The sequence below is a fragment of the Antechinus flavipes genome, chromosome 5 (assembly GCF_016432865.1).
Source record: "Antechinus flavipes isolate AdamAnt ecotype Samford, QLD, Australia chromosome 5, AdamAnt_v2, whole genome shotgun sequence".
Classification (NCBI taxonomy): domain Eukaryota; kingdom Metazoa; phylum Chordata; class Mammalia; order Dasyuromorphia; family Dasyuridae; genus Antechinus; species Antechinus flavipes.
Window position 1 is genome coordinate 86,684,621 of NC_067402.1, and position 24,759 is coordinate 86,709,379.

General features: G+C 32.5%; 1 protein-coding gene across 4 annotated transcripts in view; it reads right to left on the reverse strand.

The window, feature by feature from the left end:
- Nucleotides 1–24,759, reverse strand: part of DPP6 (dipeptidyl peptidase like 6) — a 1,012,545-nt gene that overhangs the window by 556,623 nt on the left and 431,163 nt on the right. The gene's annotated exons all lie outside the window — the stretch shown is intronic.

Here is a 24,759-nt window from a genome sequence, read left to right on the forward strand (position 1 = left end):
CTGGTCATTTGTGTGAATTTATTTTGTATCCTGCAACTTTGCTAAACTTGTTGATTATTTCAAATAATTTTTTAGTTTGAGTCTCTAGAATTTTCTAAGCATAATAATGTCATCTACAAAGAATGATAATTTTGTTTTCTCATTGCCTGTTGAGCACTTGAGGCTAAATACTGATTGGACAATACTCTATGGGTATATGCTTGGAAAATGGTCCTTTCCACTATCCATACTGGCTCAATGATTGGTGTATAAAGGATGGTAGGAGAGACGAGGGGGTGGAGTAAAGCTAGCCAGGCACACACTCTCAGCAGTAGACAACGGGGAAAGGTGGTGGCGGAGATTCTGCTTCCATCCTGTTCAATCCTGTGTCTAACACCAAGAATAAAGACAGACTTTTGCTTATCCTGACTCCGGCTGATTCTGGGGTATCCTGGGTGCTAGTGCAGTTGATACACCTATTCTAATTCCTTCAAGTTCTCTTTTTTCTCTTATTGTTATAGCTAATATTTCTAGTACAATATTGAATAATAGTGATGATAATGGACAGGGTGTTTCAACCCTGAACTTTTCAGGAATGCTTCTAACTTATTCCATTACAAATAAAGCATGCTAATGGTTTTAGATATATATTACTTATCATTTTAAGGAAAACTCCTTGATTCCCATAGTCTCTAGTATTTTTAATAGGAATGGGTGCTGTATTTTGTTGAGACCTTTTTTATATATCTATTGAGAAAACTACATGATTTTTGTTATTTTTGTTACTGATCTGGTCAATTATGTTGATAGTTTTCCTATCACTGAACAAGTCCTGCATTCCTGGCATAAATCTCACTTAGTCATTGTGTATTATTCTTATGATAAATTACTGTAATCTCTTTGCTAATACTTTATTTAAAATTTTTGCATCTGTTATCAAACTGTGCATACTCTTGGATCCACCAGTGCTACTACTGGGCTTATATCCCAAAGAGATACTAAAGAAGGGAAAGGGATCTGTATGTGCCAAAATGTTTGTGGCAGCCCTGTTTGTAGTGGCTAGAAACTGGAAATTGAATGGATGCCCATCAATTGGAGAATGGTTGGGTAAATTGTGGTATATGTATCTTATGGAATATTATTGTTCTGTAAGAAATGACCAGCAGGATGAATACAGAGAGGCTTGGAGAGACTTACATGAACTGATGCTAAGTGAAATGAGTAGAAGCAGGAGATTATTATATACTTCAACAACGATACTGTATGAGGATATATTCTGATGGAAGTGGATTTCTTTGACAAAGAGATCTAACTCAGTTTCAATTGATCAAGGATGGACAGAAGCAGCTACATCCAAAGAAAGAATTTTCTATTTGCATTTTTGTTTTTCTTCCCAGGTTATTTTTACCCTATGAGTCCAATTCTTCCTGTGCAACAAGAGAAATGTTCAGTTCTGAACACATATATTGTATATAGGATATACTGTGCCATATTTAACATGTATAGGACTGCTTGCCATCTGGGGGAAGGAGGGGAAAAGTCATAACAGAAGTGAGTGCAAGGGATAATGTTGTAAAAAATTACCCTGGCATGGGTTCTGTCAAAAAAAAAGTTACAATTATAAAAAAAAAGAAATAAAGAAATAACATTTTTGCATCTATGGTTATTAGGGAAATTGGTCTATAATTTTTTCTCTGTTTTAGATTTTCTTGCTTTGGGAATCAGGATCATATTTGTTTCATAAAAGGAATTTGGTAGAAATATCTCTTTGCCTGCTTTTTCAAATAGTTTAAACAGTATTGCAATTAATTGGTCTTTAAATGTTTGACAGTATTTGATTTTGAATCCATATGGTTCTGAAAATTATTTTTCTTAGGGAGATCATTTACAGCTTGTTGAATTTTTTTTCTAAAATGGGGTTTTCAAGCCATCTGCACCCAGAGAGAGGACAGGTGGAACTGAATATAGACTGCAGCAGAGTATTTTCACTCTTTTTGTTGTTGTTTGCTTTCATTTTGTTTTCTTTTTCCTTTTTTTATCTGCTTTTTCTTGTGCAGCATGGTATTTGTGGAAATATGTATAGAGGAATTGCACATGTTTAATAATTTTGAATCACTTGCCATTTAGGGAAGGGGATGTGGGGGTGGGGGAGAAGGAAAAAAAAATAGAACACAAGGTTTTGTAAGGTGAATGTGGAAAATTATCCATGTATATATTTTGAAAACAAGTTTTAATTTAAAAAAGAGAACAAAAAACAAAATAGGGTTTTCAAATATTTCAAATGTTACTCTGGATAATTTATATATATTTTTTATTTATATTTATATCATTTAGATTGTTAAATTTTTTGGTATATAATTGGGCAAAATTGTTCCAAACAATTGACTTAATTATCTTCTCATTGTTGGTAAATTCAGCCCTTTCATTTTTGACAACAGTAATCTGGTTTTTTCTTTCCTTTTAAAAGTCAAATTAAGCAATCTATTCTATTTTATTAATTATTAGATTAAATATTTATTAATATAATTTGTATATTAACATATAGATAGATGATTTATTATTACATTAATGTAATCTTTTTTTCATAAAACCACTATTTATTTTTATTTGGTCAATGGTTTTCTTATTTTTCAATTTTATTAATTTCTCCCTTGATTTTCAAGATTTCTAATTTGGTATTTAATTAGGGGTTTCTAAATTGTACTTTTTTTCTAGTTCTTTTCTTTTCATGAGACAACTGGACAACTTGTTCAAGGTCACCTAGGTAGTAAGTGTGAAGTGCCCGAGGCCAGATTTAAACTCAGGTCTTTCTGACTCAGGACCAATATTCTATCCACTATGTCATCTAACTACCTCCAGTGTATGTTTTTTTTCCCAGCTGTAAGTCCAATGCATTGATTTGCTTTTTCTCCATTTTATTATTGCAAATCATTAGAGATATAATTTCCTCCAAAAAAAATACTAATTTGGCTATAGCCCATACATTTTGGTATGTTTTTTCATAGTTGCCATTTTCTTTAATGAAATTATCAATTGTCTCTAGGATTTGTTAAGTCATTTGTTAAGAATATGATTAATTTCCAATCAGTTCTTAATCTTTTTTTGCATTTTTGAGTATTGAATGTAATTTTTTGGTGTTATCTCAAAAGGATGCATTTACTATTCCCTCTTTTCTGCTTCAGTTTTTATGTCCTAATTCATTGCCAATTTTTGTATTGATGTCAAATGCTGCTGAGAAAAAGGTATGTTTCTTTCTATTCCTATTCAACTTCTCCAGAGATGTAGCATATCTAATTTTTTTCTAGAATTTTATTCATCAATTTCTTATTTGTTTATTTTGTGGATTTATCACAATCTGAAAGGAGAAAGTTGAGTTTCCTAGTACTATAGTTTTATTGTCTATTTCTATTCCCATCTATTATCCTATAGATATCCTATTTATTATCTATTCCTATCTATATAGATAACTATATATCTAGATATATTTACATATCTAGATAGATAGGTATCTGTTTTAAATGTGTTTCTTGTAAACAACATATTGTAGAATTCTGGGTTTTAATCTATTCTGCTGTCTTTGTTTTATGGATGATTTCATCCCATTTAAGTTTATAGTTGTGATAAGTAACTATATTTCCCTCCATGCTCTTTTTCACTTGCTTATTCCCCTTCTCTATTACTCTTCATCCTTTCCCTCCTTGTATTTTACTTCTGATCACTACCTTCCCCAATATAACCTCCCTTTTATCAGTCTCCCCTCCTCCTTCTGTTATACCTGTTCCTTTTTAGTTCCTTATAGAATAAGATAGATTTCTACATTTAATTGTGTTCTGCTTTTTTGTACATTTAGTGGTAGGAGTGGGAAGGGAAGAAAACAAGCATTTATTAAGCCTCTCCTATTTTCCAAGGTTTACCTTTACAAATATCTTTTATTTTATCTCATTGCATATAATGTCAATCTTTTTCAACACACTGACTTTGTTGATTTTTTTCTCTTCTTCCTCTTTTTCTTTTTTAAACATTTCTTTTTGATAAAGGACATATCTCTGGGGGAAAAAATTAAGTGATTTATTCAGTGATATACAGGTAGTAATTTTCTGAGATCAAATTTGAATTCAGGTCTTTCCAATTTAAGCCCAGTGTTCTAATCATTGTTCCACCTTCTGTCTTCATATATTAGAGTTAATGGCAGAAAGTCCAAAGTGCTAAGCTGCAGCCTAAGGAATTCCTTCTCAAGCCTATAGTTTACCATTAAATATGTGATAGATACGAAACACTATCATTTCCATGAGAATATCCCAGAATTCCTATTTCTCAAATTTGTTTGAAATTTAAAAACCCAGTGAGATCAAGAATGATTAGAATTCAAATAATATGGCTAGCAGTGTTTTCATGACTCAAGCTGTGTTGCTTGTCCATTATAAAGCTTTGCTCGGATTAGGAAGTTTTATTCTTATACCAGTCAGAAAAGCCCATTAAACAACAATACATCTTATATCAAATTCCCAGTGCTTATTCTCAGTGAATCTGAAAAAGCAATTAATCATAACCTTTCACTTTTGACAGTGTTTATTATTTTTTGAATAGGTGTTTTTGTATATGGTTCTTTTATTAATAATAAAGAAAAAATAACACCTTTAGAAAAACTATGATCAATATCATGAAATCACTAATTTTATACCATATCCCTTGGTGAAATATTATGTCTTGCATTCAAGGCTCTTTGAATATCATCCCACTAAATATACTTCTTGCTTTTATCTCTACATGTATACCACACTTGAACTAATCTTGTCTTAGTCTCCCCTGCACATGTTATTTCTATTATTAAATTGATTTTGCTATTTAGAAGGTCCTTAGCCATTCTTTCACCTATTTTAATTCTACTTACATTTCAAAATCTAATTTGTGTTACTCCTCTTCCAGGAGCCCTCCCCCAACTTTTCTAGTTTTTTAAATCTATCTTTTTTTCTTTAAAATTCTATAGCACATTTTTATTCTCTGATTGGGGGTGGGGGGAATTAATCAGATAGAGGTGGACTAGGAAGGTAACTTAAATTTCTTGTTTGGAATTTAGAATTTATTTTTTAAAGTTTCAAAAAAACTATTATAATGGTTAGACTCCTCTGCCAGTACACATAAGTCTATCAAACTCCTTATGTACCACCGAGAATACAAAAGAGAATAGACTAGAAGTGCTGACATTTACTCAATACTTTAATGTTTGCAAGTAATTCTACATCATCTTCAATCATTCTATCAATCCTGTAAAGTGGGTGCTATTACTACTCCATGCAATAAATGAAAAAGTTGAGTCTCAGAGGTTAAATAACTCACTTAGGATCATATTATGTATCAGAGTCAAGAAGAACTGGATGTGAATTATGTCCTCAAGTTTAGCACTCTATTCTTTATTTATTTTATGATTATCCTAAATCCCATGTTCCATAAAGACTCCAAACACCTTGGAGGTCTAAACTTAAACTTAAAGTTCTCCTTTGAGTTTTTACTCCTCTCAGTCCCAGAGATTGTTCAGTGTAATTGCACTAGCTGGAATATTCTTCCTTCTGTACCCCACCACATAGCCTCCCCTCTGTTTAACTGTTCAGGAATAACCTGCTCAAACTATTATACCTAATTAGGACCAGCTATTCTCTGTACTTCCTATCACTCAGCCAAACACACACCACAAACAAATTTGCTCCAGGCAGACATCTCAGACTTCTAATGATATCTCTAAACAAGAGTAAGAACAATGAAAATGCTAGGTAGGGCATAATTGGTCTTACTTATTGGATTTGGGATGTATTTGTAGAGACAGGGAAAGTGTGAAATATGAAAGAGGGAAGTTGGAAGACTTAGAACACACAAACAAAAAAAATCTCCTAACCAAACCTGTTATTTTTTATTACATAGGCATGGTTGACTTATGGGAGTTTGGGGCTGTTTTGCTTTTCACACATGGGTTTTATTGGACTTGTGTAGGCAGAACTATATCATTTAGCAATGTTTGCTAAAATGTGTAAGGAAAAGTCAAGCATTGGTTTTGCAGGTTGAACACTAATGGTCTTGGACACTGGCTGAATACCAGTTGAATTTTCTATCCCAGGAAAATAAATAACCATGTCTTCTATCTACAAAATATCTATACACATTCCAGACATCATCCTGTATGCATTGCCTTTTCTGCTTTCTGAGCGCCTGACTTTCAAACAGTCAAGATTTATACTGGCATGTCAGTCTAAATGAAGAGCAATATTTCCTACCACACACCCTGTCTACCAACTACAATATAAAAATCCACAGGCATAAAGTGTCAATTTTTTAAAAAAAACATATATCAATTTCTTAAAATTTCACAATTCCAACAACAGATGTGGACTAGGAATTCTCAAGAATCTTTTTCATTAGAAATGCAAGGAATATAGTCCATAAAAAAATTAAAAAAGACTTGCTGTAGGTAACCTCTTAAAGTCACATATTTTATATCTTAAAAACTAGGAAGCAGTATTAGGCCCATTATCCTATAGTATTTCATAAAATAACAAAACCTACAAGGGAAAACTGAATGACAAAAATTAAAGGACACATTCATATTTGATCCTTTCAGAAATGAATTCCCCTTTACAAATGTAACTTTTATTGTGGCCGTTCTTTAATGCAATGAGGCTCCAAAAATTCTATTTTCAAAGGAGGAGCCAATTATTTTCAAGGGACTCTACAAGGGACTCTCCTACTACAGTAGAAAAATGGACTCATAAATTTTACAGATTGTAGCATCAAGAGTTAAAACAAAATGGATTTTAGTGCTTAATCCCAACTAACCTGAAAAATTAATTTAAGCTGAATGTCATTTCATTGCCATAAGCACTAAAACCAATTGAGATTTTATTATATGTGGTTTCTCTATTTAAAAATAAACTGCTTGTTAACCTGCTTTCGAAATGCTAATACTCATGCATTCAAGAGGTAATTATTATTTCTGCTTCTTAATGAAGGGAGGATGGAAATTGTGAATCAATATTTTTTCCTCATATATCTATTTTAGTTAATAAATGAAGAAGAGTTCTAGAGATGGAAAAAGGTCATCTACCATAGCAACTAAATAACATGATAGATAGTGTTGGACATGCACTTATAGAGAACTGCCACTTACTACTTGTGTGAACCTAAACAAATCACTTCAAACTTTCTCAACCAATAGCATTTAATCCTCATGAGTTTGTTGGGAGGTTCAAATAAAACAATTTGTATAAGTCACTTTTCTAACCCTAAATCATTATACAAAAGCTATTATTGCCATTATTATTAGCTAGGATAGTGATGAGAGACATCAGTTATTCTCCTTTAAGGAATAATTAAATTACCATATGAAAACATAGAAATTCATAAAAACATATAAATAAAATTACAAAATGAAGTTGGACAAAGGGGAATTGAATTCCAAATTCAAATATAAAAGTAACTATCCTGAGTGTTAAGCAGAAAAAAGTGTGGTTTTTTGGTAAATATTTTATTTTTTTGAATTATATGTAAAGATAGTTTTCAATATTCATTTTTATAAGATTTTAACTTTCAAATTTTTCTCACTCCTAATTCCCCTTCCCAAAACAGATCGTAAATCTGTAATCATGTAAACATATTTCCATATTAATCATTTTGTGAAAGAAGAAATAGGACAAAAGGGTAAAGCCACATTAAAAAAAAGTCAAGTGAAAACAGTATTTTTCTTTTTTCTTTTTTAATAATTATAATTTTTTATTGACAGAGCCCATGCTTGGGTAATTTTTTTACAACATTATCCCTTGCACTCATTTTTCCCTTCCCTCCCTCCATCCCCTCCCCCAGATGGCAAGCAGTCCTATATATGTCAAATATGTCATAATATGTCCTAGATACAATATATGTGTGCAGAACTGAACGGTTCTCTTGTGGCACAGGAAGAATTGGATTCAGAAGGTAAAAATAACCCGGGAAGAAAAACAAAAATGCAAATAGTTTGCATTCATTTCCCAGTGAAAACAGTATTTTTTGATCTGCATTCAGATTCCATCAGCTCTTTCTCTGAATGTACATAGCATTTTCCATTATGAGGCTTTTAGAATTGCCTTGGATCATTGTATTACTAAGAACTGTCAATCATAGTTGAATGTGAATAATGTTGTCATTACTGTATACCATGTTTTCCTGGTTCTGCTCACTTCACTAAGCATCAGGTTACATTTTTCTGAAATGTGTTCATTTCTGACAGCACAATATTATTTCATTACATCCATATACCACAACTTGTTCAACCATTTCACAAATGATGGGCATTTCGTAAACTTCCAATTATTTGTCAATGCAAAAATAGTCCTTTTTCTTTTTGTATGATTTTTTTGAGGATGCAGATCAAGCACTAGTATTGCTAGATTAATTGCCATTTGGGCATAATTCCAAATTGCATTGAATTGTTGTATCAGTTGCATTAGTGTCCCAATTTTCTCACAACTCTGACATTAATAATTTTCCTTTTCTATCATATTAGCCAAACTGACAGATGTTATGGGTTACTTCAGAGTTATTTTAATTTGAATTTCTCTAATCAATCGTGATTTAGGACGTTTTTTCATATGGCTATAGATAAGTTTTATTTCTTCATTTAAAAGCTGCCTGTTCATAAACTTTGACCATTTATCATTTGGGAAATGACTTGTATTCTTATAAATTTAATTCCATTTTGTACATATTTGAGAAATGAAGTCTGTATCAGAAATATTTGATATAATTTTTTTCATCTTTCTGCTTTTTATTCTAATGTTGTACATGATTTTGTTTGTGCATTTTTTTTTTATTTAATGTAATCAAAATTATCCACTTTGTATTTATAATGTTCTCGATTTCATGTTTGGTCATAAATTCTTTCCTTCTCCATAGATCTGACAGGTAAATTATCCCTTCCTCTCCTAATTTGCTTACAGTATCATCCTTTATGTTTAAATCATGTTTCTATTTAAATCTTGTCTTGGTATAGGATGCGAGACATTAATCTATGCCTAATTTCTGCCATACTATTTTCCAGTATTCTCTCCAGTTTTTATCAAATAATGAGTCATTTCCAACTGTTATCTTGTGTCCTGAATCTATTCAACCGATCCACCACTCTATTTCATAGCGGGTACCACATAGTTTTGATGATAGCTGCTTGATAATGTAGTTTTAGATCTATTAGTGCTAGGTCACCTTCCTTTCATTTTATTACATTAATTCCATTGATATTTTTGACATTTTGTTCTTCCAGATGAATTTGATATTCTTTTTTTTCTAACTCTATAAATTTTTGGCAGTTTATCTTCTATGGTAGTGAATCATTAAATTAAGTTAGGTATAATTAATCATTAGCTTGTCCTATCCATGAGTAATTAATATTTTCCAATTGTTTAGATCTGTCTTTGTGTTTTATGACCTGTACATAAACATTTCCTGGGTTTGTTTTGGAAACTATACCACCAAATATTTTATATTGTCTACAGTTATTTTAAATGGAATTTCTCTATTTTTTCTTACTGGGCTTTGTTGATAATATGTACAAACACCAATGATTTGTGTTTATGTATTGTAACTTTGCTAAAGTTATTATTTCAAATAGTTTTTTAATTGAGTCTCTAGGATTCTCTAAATATACCATTATAACATCTATAGTGACAGTTTTGTGTCCTTACTGCATAGTCTGATTCCTTCAATTTCTTTTTCTACTCTTATTGCTAAAGTTAACATTTCTAGTACAATATTAAATAATATTGGTTATATTGGGCATCTTTTTTCAACCCTGATCTTGAGAATGATTCTAACTTATCCCTAATACAGATAATGCTGATTATTTTAGATAGATAATATTTATCATTTTAATGAAAACTAATTTATTCCTACAGTCTCTAGGATTTTTAATAGGAATGGGTGCTGTACTTTGTCAAAAGATTTTTTTCTATATCTATTCAGATAATTATATGACTTCTGTTATTTTTGTTACTGATCTTGCCAATTATGTTGATAGTTTTTCCAACACTGAACTGATACTGCATTCATGGCATAACTCTTATCTAGTAATAATGTATTATTCTCATGATAAATTACTGTAATCTCTTTGCATCATATTTTTATTATAAAAGGAATTTGGTAGAACTCCCCTCTTGCCATTTTCCCAAATAGTTTATATAGTATTGGACTTAATTATTTTTTAAATGTTTTGTAGAATTCATTTGTAAATTCATCTGGCCCTGAAGATTTTTTCTTAAGGAGTTCATTGATGTTTTGTTCAACTCCCCCCCTACAAAGGGGTTATTAAAATATTTTATTTATTCTTCTGTTAACCTAAGCAATTCATATTCTTGTGTATATTTGTCCATTTCATTGAGATTGTCAGATTTATTTGCATACAGTTGGGCAAAAGAACTTCTAAATATGTCTTTAATTTCCTCTCCATTATGGTGAACTCACCCTTTTAATTTTTTCTGAGCTGAGAAATTTATTATTATTAAAGCTTTTAATTTTCAAAACATATACATAAATAATTTTCAACATTCACCCATGCAAAATCTTGTGTTCCAAATTTTTTCCCTTGCTTTCATCCACCCTCTCTCCTAGAAAGTAATCCAATATATGTTAAAGATGTATAATTCTTCTACACATATTTCTGAATTATTATACTTTTTTCATTTTTGATACTGGTAATTTGGTTTTCTTAATTCTTTTTCAAAAGTGAATTGCATTAAAATGTTTGTGGCAGTCCTTTTTGTAGTGGTTAGAAACTGAAAATTGAATGGATGCCCATCAATTGGAGAATGGTTGGGTAAATTGTGGTATATGAATCTTATGGAATATTATTGTTCTGTAAGAAATGACCAGCAGGATGAATACAGAGAAGCTTAGAGAGACTTACATGAACTGATGCTAATGGAAATGAGCAGAACCAGGAGATCATTATATACTCCAACAACAATACTGTATGAGGATGTATTCTGATGAAAGTGGATATCTTCAACAAAGAGAAGATCTAATTCAGTTCCAATTGATCAATGATGGACAGAAGCAGCTACATCCAAAGAAAGAACACTGGGAAACAAATGTAAACTGTTTGCATTTTTGTTTTTCTTCCTGGGTTATTTGTACCTTCTGAATCCAATTTTTCTTGTGCAACAAGAAAATTGTGTGGATCTGCACACATATATTGTATCTAAGATATACTTTAACATGTTTAAAAGTATAAGACTGCCTGCCATCTAAGGGAGGAGGTAGAAGGAGGGAAGGGAAAGGTTGGAACAGAAGTAAATACAAGGGACAATGCTGTAAAAATTAACCATGCATCAGTTCTGTCAACAAAAAGCTGTTAAAAAATCAAATTGCATTCTAGTTTTATTTTTTAATAAAAATCTGTTAGTTTCATTTATTAGTTCAATAATTTTGTTATTTCAATTACTTTCTCCTTTGATTTTCAGAATTTCTAATTTGATATTTAAGTGTGGGGGGGAATTATTTGTTCTTTTTCTAGATTTTTTTAATTGCATGCCCAATTCATTGATCTGCTCTTTTCTTATTTTATTCATGTAAACATTTAGAGATACAAAATTTCTCCTGAGTACTACTTTGGCTGCATCCCATAAATTTTGGTATTTTGCCCAATTATTGTCATTCTTTTTGTTGAAATTACTCATTGTTTCTATAATTTGTTCTATGACCTACTCATTCTTTTAAGATTAGATTATTTAGTTTACAATTTGTTTTTGATCTATGTTCCCACGGGCCTCTATTATATACAATTTTTATTGCATCCTGATTTGAAAGGGATGTATTTAATATTTCTGCTTTTCTGCCTTTGATTGTGAGGTTTTAATCTCTAATTCATGATCATTTTTTGGTGTAGATGCCATGTACTACTGAGAAAAAGATATATTCCTTTATATCCCCATTCAGTTTTCTCCGAGGTATATACTATCTAACTTTTCTAAAATTCTATTCACCTCCTTAATTTCCTTTTTCATTAATTTTATAGTTAGATTGATCTAGTTCTGAGAAGGAGAGATTGCATTTCTCCACTAGGACTATTTCTTCTTGTTACTCATTGAACCTCTTCTCTAACAATGTGGATGTTGTACCACTTGTTGCATTGATGTTTAGTACTGCTATTATTTTATTGTCTATTATACCTTTTAGCAAGATGTAATTTCTTTCCTTGTCTCTTTTAGTTAGGTCTATTTTTGCTTTTGCTTTGTCTGAGATCAGGATTGCTACCCCTGCTTTTTTCCCCTTGAGCTGAGCAGAATATATCCAGCTCCTGCCTTTTACCTTTACTCCATATGTGTTTCCTTTCTTCAAGTGTATTTCTCGTACACAGCATATATGATTCTGGTTTATAATCCACTCTGATAATCACTTTTGTTTTATAGCAAAGTTTACCCCATTCACAATTATTATTACTGTTTGTTTCTTTTCATCCTTCCCACCTTTTATACTTGTATATCTCTCCTTTCACTCTATCCTTCCTCATCATTGTTTTACCTGATCACTGCCTCTCTCATGTGCCTTCCTTTCTATGAGTCCCTCTTTTCTTTCTCCTTTCCCCTACTATTTCTTCCCTACTTTCTATTAGTCTACTCTTCCCTTTTCTTTTTTTTTCCCCTTCTACTTTTGATATCCCTTCTGCCCCTTCTTTTATTAGTCCTTTTTTGTTTTCTTTCCCTTTCCCTCTCATACTTCTATATCACATAGATTTCTGTACTTACTTAGCATGTATGTCATCCTCTCTTTGAGCCAATTCTATGAGAGTAAGGTCCAAATAATTCTCAATCAATCCCTCCCTTCTTTTCCTCTACTATAACAGATCTTTCATACCTTTTCATGTGATAGAACTTACCCCATCCTGCCTCCCCCTACCCTCTTCTCTAAGCACAATACCTTTTTTACCCCTTGTTATTATCATTATATCAAATCAATTCATACCATACCCACTAAATGTACTTCTTCTAACTGCCCTAGTAGATATACATGTTTAAATGTTATAAGTATCATCTTTCCATGTAGGAATGAAAACAGTTTAACTTTATTGAATACTGTGGGTTTTTTCCTTTCCTATTTACCTTTTTATGTTTCCCTTGAGTCTTGTATTCAAAGACCAAATTTTCTGTTCAGCTCTGGTCTTTTCATTTGGAAAGTTTGAAAGTCCCCTATTGCATTGAATGCTCATCTTTTTCCCTGAAAGATCATACTTAGCTTTTCTGGGTTGCTGATTTTTGATTATAACCTAAACTCTTTTGTCTTCCAAAATATATTCCAACCTCTCTGATCCTTTTATGCAGAAGCTACTAAATCCTGTGTAATCCTGATTGTTTCTCTTTGAGATTGCTGCTTGCAATATTTTCTACTTGACTTAATAGATTTGGAATTTGGCTACAATATTCTTTTCATTTTTTTTTTATTTTGGGAAATCTTTCAGGTGATAATTAGTGGATTTTTTCAAAGACTATTTTATCCTGTGTTCTAGAATATCAGGCAATTTTCCTTAATAATTTCTCAAAAGATGCTGTCCAGATGCTTTTTTGATTATGGCTTTCAGCCAGTTGAATAATTATTAAATTATTTCTCCTGCATATATTTTCTAGTTCAATTGTTTTTCCAATGAGGTATTTTACATTTTCTTCTACTTTTTTCATTTTTAAAAGTTTTGTTTGACTGATTATTAGAAGTCTTATAGAGTTATTAACTTCAATTTCACAATTCTATTTTTAGGAAAATTTTTTCAGTTAGTTTTGGTATCTCCTTTTCCAATTGGCCAAATATACTTTTTAAGGAGTTATTTTTCCAGTTAATTTTTATGCTTCTCTTTCCAAGCTGTTGGTTCTTTTTCATAATTCTCTTCTCTAGTTCTCATTTCTTTTCCCAATTTTTTCTACCTCTTTTACTTGACTTTAAAAATCCTTTTTGAGTTCTAAGAGAACTTTTTTGGGTTTGAGACCAATTCATTTTTCCCTTTGAGTTTTCACATATAGGTTTGACATTTTTCTCCTTTTCTGAATTTTTTTTTAATCTTTCCTGTCACCAGAGTAGCTTTCTATGATTTTTTGTTTGTTTTGTTCATTTTATTTTAAAAAAATGAGCTCTATTCCTGGGGCACAGGGTCACTATTCCAAGTTTCTTGCTCTCAAGACCAGGGGCCCATCCACTGGCTTTATGTTACAGGTCCTCAGTGGCATCTTGCTCACTGTGGTGATCCATCCTAGTCATGCATGTTGTGCTGGGTTCCAGGGCAGTTTCCCTGTTGCATTATCACTGAAGGCTTCACAACCAGACTATTGTGCCACTGGCCTGTGAGTTAGACCCACAGGGCCATGGTTACTGATCTGTGCTAATGGTGAGAGCTTCCTGCTGCCTTGCTTGGATTACTGCTTACTGTACTGCACTCCCTTTTTAGTCATGTGAGAAAGATAACTTAGAAGAAATAGAAGAAAGTCTAAGTTATACTTTCAATCTTAAAAATTGCTTCACTCCACCTTTTTGTGGATTCTGTCACTTCAGAATTCTTTTAGAGCCTTAATTTAATGTTTTTTTTTTTTTTCCTGAGGGAAACTGGGGAGAGCTCAGGCAACTTCCTGAGTTTTCTTTGCCATCTTGACTCCAGTCCATTAAAAAAAGCTTTTGAAAGGATAGCATAATAAACTATTAATTAGCAAGATATTTGAAGATAGGCATTCACTGAGAAGAAAAAAATTCACGAAGAATTATGCCAGCACAAAGTCCAAGCTCAAGAAGGATTCCCTGAAGATTATGAAGTCTTCCATATGATCTTATTTTTGGATGACACAATGCAGTAGCACCATGCAGCAAACCCTGGAGCAAATAAAATCCTCTGCAAAAGATTTTAAACTTGCAGTAAAGTCTTGTTGGATCATTCACAAAGGAAATACCAAGATTAAAAAAATGTCTTATACATATTTCAACATGCCATTGGATGGATAATCAGTAGAATTTATCCATGTGTGTGTTTATCTGTGACAGTACAGATGGGCAAAAAGTTGTTTCCAAAGTTAAATAAAAGTAGATGGAATAAAAGTAATCTAGACTAGATTGTCTTTATGAAACTGCTAAATTCTTTTCATGAGTTCATATTGCCCAAGAAAGTAATGGTCCACTTTTTAAATACCAGCATCCTACCAATATTACTTAACACCATACTCTGGAGACATATGGAATCCAAAAGCCTATGAAGTAAATGTGAATATCATATATTTGGTGAATGAAAGAGATAGGATGAGTAGAAGCAGGCTTCAACATATAACCAGACAGAAACTTCAGCAAAGAAAAGGAGTAAACAATTTCATCAAGGAATTGATGATAGTAGTTACACTAGTCATATGGTGACAGATTGGCAGTCAATGTTCTACTTTATATATCAGAAGTAAGGAATAGCTCAAGTATATGAGGGTCCCAGATAATAAACTTATAGAAGTATATTGATAGATCCACTAGGACAGGCAGTCACATATGAGGTATAACATGCATAAACCAGAAAGGGAATAATTCAATCAAGAATTTGACTCAGGCAATTCTGATAGACTTGGTATGGAAAATGACATTTGCATTCAGAGGGAGAAATAAGGAGACTGAATCTGGATCAAAGAAAAGCATAATATTTACACATTTTTGTTTTGTATGTTTGCTTTTTATTTCTCATTTTTTCCCCCTTTGGCTTGATTTTTCTTGCACAACATGACAAATATGGAAATATGTTTAAAGTACTGTACATGTATAATCTATATTAGATTGCTCGCTACCTTGAGTGAGGTAAGACAAGGAGGGAGAAAAAAAATTGGAATACAAAATCTTACAAAAACAAATATTGACATCTCTCTTTACATGTATTTGGAAAAATAAAATACTATTGAGAAAAAAATTGAAATAAAGGAAAAAAGTTTCAGTCATAAATATAACTCATGGCTGTACCAATATAATAAACATCCATTATAAAGAAACATACTGGTTTTGACAATTTTTGATGAAATATTCCTCAGGAAAAGAAAGGTGGTAAATCTCCACAAGATATGAAAATAGCAGGGGGAAGATTATTTCAGGAATGAACCTCCAGGAGAGTAATCCCAAAATCTTTTATTAGGAAACCTATTTGGAATACTTATAGTTCTTCAGTTCTAATATATAAAAGATAACAAAGTACATAGTATTTTTTAGTTACTGTTCTTAAAAACCATAATTTTTTGTGATTTGACCTTTAGGCTATTCAAGTCTCAAATATCAGACCATTCACATCCCCTATTTCTCTACATTTCTTGATCCCTGAAAATTCAGTAGGAAATTAATTTGGAAACTTAACCATTGCTCTTTTGACTATGAAGTGATAAGCTGGTATAATTGTATTGAATTATTTGTGGCAGGGAATAAACAGCCAATGTCATTTGTTTTCATCACTGCTTCTGTTTCTGGGAATGGAGCTACTTAGGTTTTCTCCTTCCCAATGAAGAAAACTTTCTTATATCCCATTCTATTATGTGTTTTGGGAATGGTTTTTTTAAAGAATGTTTGCTGTTTATTCCTATATCACTGTTTGGGTATGTATATGGTTGGGAGCTTAATGAGGGACCTAAAAGCAAAAAAAAAAAAAAACAAACAAAAAAAAAAAACCCTGGAATAAAAAAATGAAAGGAAACAGAAAAAGAATAATTATTGCACAGGAAGATAAGCACAGAAATACTATTTTATAGCTACACAAACAATATGAACAGAATGGACATTATTGAAAAATACACATAGGTGACTATGGCTACTAAGGAAAGAGAGTATTTTTTGCTAAATGTGAAGAATGGGGAAACGAAAGAGGCTAGCTATGTAATTATAATGAATAACCAGACATAAAAGATAATTATTAAAACAACAACACAGAAATAAGTTTGAAAGTTAAATATAATTAAGCCAATATTTATTAAGACAATTTGTTATGTCTTTTAAAAAAAACCTTGGCTATGTCCATGGTAGGTTGAATTAGAATCATTCATTCTCCAACTTGAAAGGGACCCAAAGTCATCTTATTTAACTTGTAACTGCAAAAATTCTTCTTCCACATCTAACATCATATTTGACAAATAATTATTAAGCCTTTGCTTGAAGACCTCTAATATGAGAGAGCCTGCTACCTCTTGAGGTAACCCAGATATTTTCGGACAGCTCTAATTATTAGGATATTTTTCTTGCATCAAGAAATCCCATTTTTTCTAATAACTTTAATTCAATTCAGCATGAATTTATTGAAGACCTATTAGATTCAAAACACTACATAATATTTGTTAAGTTGAATTTTCAGAGTGGCAGATTTTAGCTAAATTAATAAAATCTAAAGCTATGCCAAAATATAACAAGATGTTTCAAGAAGTAGGAGGTGCCTCCTAAATTCCATCTAGTGGTCCTAATTCTACTCCACATAAATGATTAAATTATATCTCATTACTCAACATTCTACCCTTCAAAAATTAGATGAGAGATGCCAAATCTCTGCTCTCCTACCCCTAACTCATTCTTTCATCAGATTTTATACAAGTATGGTTCCTTCAACTGTTTTACATCATCTCAAAGACTTTTACCATTTTTTTGACTTCCTTCTGGATAATTCTTTTGTTGCTCTTCAACTAATTACATGATAGTCAAAGCAGTACAAAATAGCATTGATATTTTCTGATCAAGTCAGACTATAGTAAGGTCATCATCTCTCTTCAATCTAAAGTTTTGTTAGATTTCTTGGATTTCATTTCACTTTGTGGATTCATATTAAGCTTATACTAAACCTTAAGATAATTTTGAGATGAATTGTCAACCAGACTTCCCTCATTTTATATTTGAGAAATTCATTTTTTAATCCAAGTGTAAGCATTTGTATATACTCTGATTAAATTTTTTGTACTGGTTTCAGTCTAATGTGCTCATCTGCTTAGATCTTTTTTGAATACTGATATTCTCAGTGTTTTAGATATTCTTTCCAATTTTCTATCTTCAGCAATTCTGACAAGCAAAACATTTATTCTTTTATATAGATCACTGATAAACATGTTAAAATAACCCAAAGCCAAGGTGAGATCCCTAGAATTTGCCACTGGGCACTTCCTTTCAATGACAATAAATTATTAATAACTTCACTTTTAGTTTAGCCATTTAACTGCTTTGAAATTTGTCTAAGTGAATTAACATATACTTCTTTATCTATTTTAAAAGAAAGAATGAGAACCTATTCAAATAGTTTCTTAAAATTGAGCTAACCTATATCATCATGATTGGCAACTGCTGAATGTGTTGTGGTGCAAATATGCAAATAAATGTCACTATAAGCATTCCAGATGGAAAGTAAGACTGAGTGGAACACCTAGCATTTGGTGTTGGAAAAATCAAGATATAAAATTCAGAACAAAGATTTCTGGTTCATTTTGCAGAGGAAAATGTTTGTGAAATACTCCAAAGCAAAAGAGTTCAGAGAAAAAGATAGCTAGAACTTCACCTTATTGTCTAAGTAAAAATCTATAAGGAAGTTGGTTCAAGAATTTCTGACACAATTAGCAATGGGCAACTCAAGACTCATATTGTAAGAATACACACATAGAAGATGCAAACAAAAGAATATAATTGAGGGTGATTACCCTCTAAGAGTATCAGGATACAAAAGCCTAGAATTCAGTTATATGCAGTCACAGAATTTTATGGGATATTAACATACACATCATACACATTATTACAGGAGAGTTTTAAGACTTCATTTTGGTCTCATATCAAAGAAATTTTTTGTTTTTTTTCCTGTGATCACGTCAGATTTAGGATACAGGGAAATTATTTGACATGGCAAATCAATGAGGCTTGTTAAACTTGCTTGTTAAAGCAAGTCAGGCTGCTTTAACAGAATTATATTGTCCCAAATGAGGAAGGTGATCATCCTGTTATCCTTTCCCATGATTAGACTGCACCCAGAACTTTGGCTTTAATTTTTAGGAAGATTATTTAGGAAGATTGTTTATAAGGTGGAGGGTGACCAGAGAAAAGAAACAGTTATTTGATGCAGTGGACAGGGGACTGAACTTGGGAGTCAGAAAGATCTGAATTCAAATTCTGCTTCAGACAATTACTAGCTTTCTGACCCAGGAAAAATCACTTAAATTCTCTCAGACTGTTTCCACAGCTACAAAGTGAGGATTATAATAAAATTTACCTCAAAGAAGTGTGGATTGTTGTGAGAACCAAGTGAAATAATATAAATAAAATGTTTTGCATATCTTGGAGTGTCATATAAATGGTATTAACAAGTATCCTCAATATCATCTGGTAAGAAGATCAGCTAAAGGTGTTAGGAGTGATCAACTGAGAGAAGACTGAGGAAAGGTAAAATTATGATCAATCATATGGAAAGGGGACTAGAGCTGCTTATTTTCAGAGGACATATGGCAGAATGTTAGAGAGAGGTTAATTTTTGGAATGTTTAAATGGAGTGAACTGTTTTCAGAAGTAATAATGCTCTTCATTGGAGTTCTTCAAACAAAGGCCAACTAACAATATGTTGGAGACTCTGCAGAAGAGGGTTCATGTTCAGAAAAAAGTTGGAATTCTGGGATTCACTACAACTCTTGAAAAATTATAATTCTTATATTTTGTATGTTTTAACTTTCCAATATAGGTGTGTTAGTTGGGGTTCAAGAGGTGTTGGAGAATGACTTAGCATCTCCCTCCCGAAAAGTCTATAAAAGTGAAAAAACAAACTGTGCCTGCATTTTTGAGAGTGAAGAAGGGAGGTGATACCTAGAATATCATCATGATATACCTAACTCAGCAACTGTAGATAAAAACCTTCAATCCAGCAAGACACAGAGGCTCAGAAGACAAAAGCACTGGGAAAGTTTTATAAATGAAGCCAAATGCTGAGTTGAAAAAAATACCCACTCTACATTCCTGCTTTCAATACTCTGATGCAGCAATATTTTGAACAGTGTTGACAATGCCTCTACTGACCAAACTATGCCTTCCTGTATGATCCTTCTGCTTATTCTTGCATATTTTTTCTTAAAGGACTTACCCAATGTGTTCTGGGTTTCTCTTTGGATTTAAAAAAATATTTTGAAAGTGACAGCATAACACTCAGACTGTTCAATTATCCATCACTTTTGCTAGGTAACACTAAACTGTGTTGTCCAGTCATCCTTGATCTCGAGAATATTTTTTGATGCTTTCTGTTTAGAAGAAGTTATTGTTAGTAATATTTTATAGTCTATAAACATTTCTAAGTGCTTTTCTTTCATTATTTGTGCTACCTGTGAATTGGATTCTTGTGATATCATATTGTTTCATGACTTGCAGCCATATAACATTACTAGTGGAATACTGATATGAAAAAAAAGATAGCTTTCTGCAGCATAGATAAGCTTGGGATCATTGAAAACATTGAACAATTTACCAAAAGTGATTAAGCTTGCTTTCCACCTTCTTTTCCATGATCTACCTGGCTTACTTTACAGCTACTGTGCTTTTCCAAGATACACACACACACACACACACACACACACACACACACACACACACGTCTAACTCAAAGATGTTTTTGAACACAGAGATTTGGAACAGAATGAGTCCATAGAGGTAAGTACAGTCTAAAGCTCTCCTTTTTCAGACAAGAAAATTGAAGTCAAGGGCACTGAAACAATTTGAATAAGATGACACAGATAATAATTAGTAGAAAAATCAAATTTTTGCTCAGGTCCTTTCACTTTACATCTAACACTCTTTGTCCATTCTGCTTCCCCCAAGTTGCCTATCCAGGTATATATGGAGTGCACAAATATGGAGAAGATTCTTTCTTTATCTACTTGACTTCCATTCATTTCCCCCTGTATTTTTGCCTTATTTAGTATTAAATAAGAGAGTGCAGGTAAAATGTTTTTCAAGCCATAATCATCTAAATACTAGCTGCTGCTGCTATTGCTATATATTATTATAACTCCTAATGTTTCCTTTGAATTCTCAGAGGTTTATTTAGAATGGGGAGAAAGAACATTTCATTTCTCCAAATCTTTACTGGAACCCATTTGAACACTGGAACACTGCCATCAGTAGATGTCTGTAGTTTGCTGTTGCTACCCTTGATAAATAGGTTATCAGTGTTTACCATGTGAACTGTTTGAATGGATGGTACTTCTCTTACTAAATGTGGATGGGATAAGTCTGGGACCTATTCTATGTAAGAATTGAATTGGAAGCAATTATATGCAGTATTAAATATTGCACTTACATGGGAACTGACCTGAAAGTCAAGTTACACAAAAAGTGTAAAGGAGAGGGTGAAATTCTCTTTGACACAGTCCTGTGCTTTGCTTGGCAAAGAGATGAAAATTTTTCCCAGGGCTAGGTTCTTAGTTCGTAAATGATCCAGTTGAGACCTAAGCTGCACAACCTTATTGTTATTGGATATCTGTGTCTCCAAAATGCTCCTGGCAAATGTTCTACTGTACTCTAAACTAGCATTTGTAAGATCCCTTGTGATTCTTAGTGAGAGCAAAGCTCCTATATCCATGGAAGAATAAATGTACATAAGAGAGAATCTTACTGGTCTATGAAAGAAAGGTAAGCCAAAAGATGACAAGGGAAAGATCAAATATCAAATAAAGATCTTCTTGCATATAAACATGACTCCAAGTCTAGATACCAAGGAAGGCATAAATAAAATAAATAGAATTAAAATCACCCTTTAGAAACATTTGGAGTAGGGATAGGATCTACTGTAGCCAATATATACTGATGCTAACACCACTGCTCAATTCTATTAAAAAAAAAAATAGAAATCCATCCAGAAATCTGACACCAAATAGCCTTTTATCCAAAGCTAACATTTATTTAAATGAATCTTTTCCTCCTCTTGAGCATAGATCCCACATTGATTTTGCCTGAGAAGTATCTAATTCAACCATCTCAGGCTGCTCCGTCCTAATTTTAAAACACTTTAGAAAAGGAGAATTTTCCAAGTCAGTATGGCTTAATGGAAGACCTAGAAATAAGAAGACAAGAAAGATCGGGATTCAAAAGTCTTTAGTTCTAGTTTTTAGCTTTGCTAAGAATGAGCTTTTTGAATCAATATTAAATCCTTTAACCTACCTACTATTTCTGTTTCCTCACCTGTAAAGTATAAAGGCTAGACTAAGTGACTTCTAAGGTCCCTTTCAACTCACTGGCATCAATAATTCTATTAACTTCCCCTCAGCTCATTAGTTTCTACATAGAATAATGAGTGTATTCCAAAAGACTAAATTAACTATATCTTCAAAGTTCAGAATACTCTTTCTTAATGAAGACTATTTTGCTTATCACAAAAGACTTGAGAATTCTATAGGTCATCTTTCATTGATATTTATGGCTCCTCTCATTGTTTGGCATGGATTTGGATACCCTTAAAGTTGATGTCTTTATAAAAGATGTCAACACAAAAGTATATGAGTAGAAAAATAGGGATGGGCCAGTGACAGAATGATAACTGATAATGAGGCTTGTCTGTCCCCTTGTTGTCCATCCAATATGAAACCATCTGGAAGAAAGCCCCAGTTGGGACCAGGGAAAAAGGACTCTATAGAGTACTGATGGGAAGACATGGACAAGAGCCACACGAGATGGGCAGGTACCAATGAAGTACAACAGCACTGTTAGAGATAATCCACAGATAATTAAGATTACTGATCCACCAAAGTATGGAGAGAGAGTGTAAATGCTGGGATAAATGGCCATATAAACTGCAACTTGGATTTAATTGGGATAGAGAACTCTTGGTGGAGAGGAAAACTCTAACAATTCAAATTAGCACTTTCTCTGCAAATTAGTTTTAGAAAATAATAGGCAAAAGGAGTCAAACATATGGCCAGCAAGCCATATAAAAATAATAACAACAATAATAATAGCTAACATTTAAATAGCTAAGCATTCCAATTATTATCTCATTTATTTCTTTCAATCATTAGTATCTGACACTTGCATCTAAAGCTCAAAGGGTCATGTGAATTGCTTAATGTTAAGTGGTATAAAGTTAGAATCAATTTATACTTAAAGTCAGAATTATTTTGCACCAGCTTTGCTTTAGGAAGCTTATGTTTTGTTTGAATAAGCAAAAATAAGAATACAAGCTCTTTGGGAGTGAGAAGCAAAAGCATTTATGTCTCATTACCTTTTATCATCATCATCATCATCTTAAGCATTAATCTATATAATAGCAAATCATGCTTAAAGTAGAAGTAACATTGGACTTGGAATTAGATGCCTGGTGGAACATTGGGGATGAATTCTAACTCCAATATCTAATAACTGTGTGACCTTGAACAAATCACCTAAATTCTCTGAAGCTTATCTGTAAAATGGAAATAAAAATACTTACACAAGATACCTCACAGATTTCTTACGAGGAAGGAGCTTTGTAAATTGCTGATGTACTATAAAAATACGAATTCCTGCCATCACCACTGAAATTATTAATTCCTGACCCTCTCACATCTCCCTTCCCCCTACCTCTCCCTATTAAATTCCTACTCATCCTTCAAGACCTAGCACAAATACCATTTCCCCCAAGAATTCTTTCCTTCCCCTCCATCTCTTTGTCCACTAAATTTTCACTCATTCTTTAGAGTCCCGCTGAAACACCATTTTCCCCAGAGGGCTTTCCTTCATTAATTCCAGCCAGAATTCCATCTGAAGTCCTACAGCACTTATCATCTATAGCACACATGTAGTGCTTATTCTAAACTGCCAAGTATTATAGCTATCTAGCTATATGTCTCAGTGCTTTAATCAGATTAAGCTCCAGGAGGGCAAGGATCAGATTGTACACATATCTGCATTTATTCTCAGCCAGTTAACAAGCCTTTATTATGCACTTACTATGTGCCAGCAGCAGCTAAGTGGGGCAATGCTTAGAGCACAGACCATGAAGATTGTATAGAATGCTGAATGAGGGATTAGCAAGACCTGGAGTCTAATCCTAATTCGGATTTTTACTAGCTGTGTGACCATGAATAAATTCTTTTATCTTCTTGAAACTCAGTTTTCTCATTTACAATATGTACCCATTTCACAGAGTTGTTAGCAAGCACCAAAAAAATAAGGTATCTATTTCACAGAGTTGTTAGAATACACCGAAGTGGTAAGAATATAAATAATGCTTGTTTGCTGAAGTGGCAAACTTTAAAGATATGTATATCTGTGCTTTTGTATTCATTTATATACATGCACATGCATATACACATATATTATATGTATCTGTATATGTGATATGGAAGTATGTATATAGAAACATTCCATATATACATATGTGTCTATGTCTGTATATATACACACATGAAAATACATTTGTGCATATGTTAGATTGCACATGTGAGCAATCCAGTGCGTGCACACATGTGCAATCCAGTGTGTGCACATGTGCCTGCATATATGCACAATGCAATAAACATATGTCCATGTGTGTGCATTCCTGCATGTATTATGTGCATACATGTATGGATTTGTATGCATATATGCATATAGACATATGTATATATGCACATGTATGGGTATATATGGGCGTGAAGTTAGATATATGTATATAGCATGCATATGTGTATATATAGCATATATATTAACTGTTACTCAGTTTTCAGTCAATTTACAACAAGAGAGTATTGAATTGTACAAGGTTATTATCAGTATTATATCACTATCATTAATTCCCTCAATTGGCATAAAAGGGAGATCACATAGCACCTA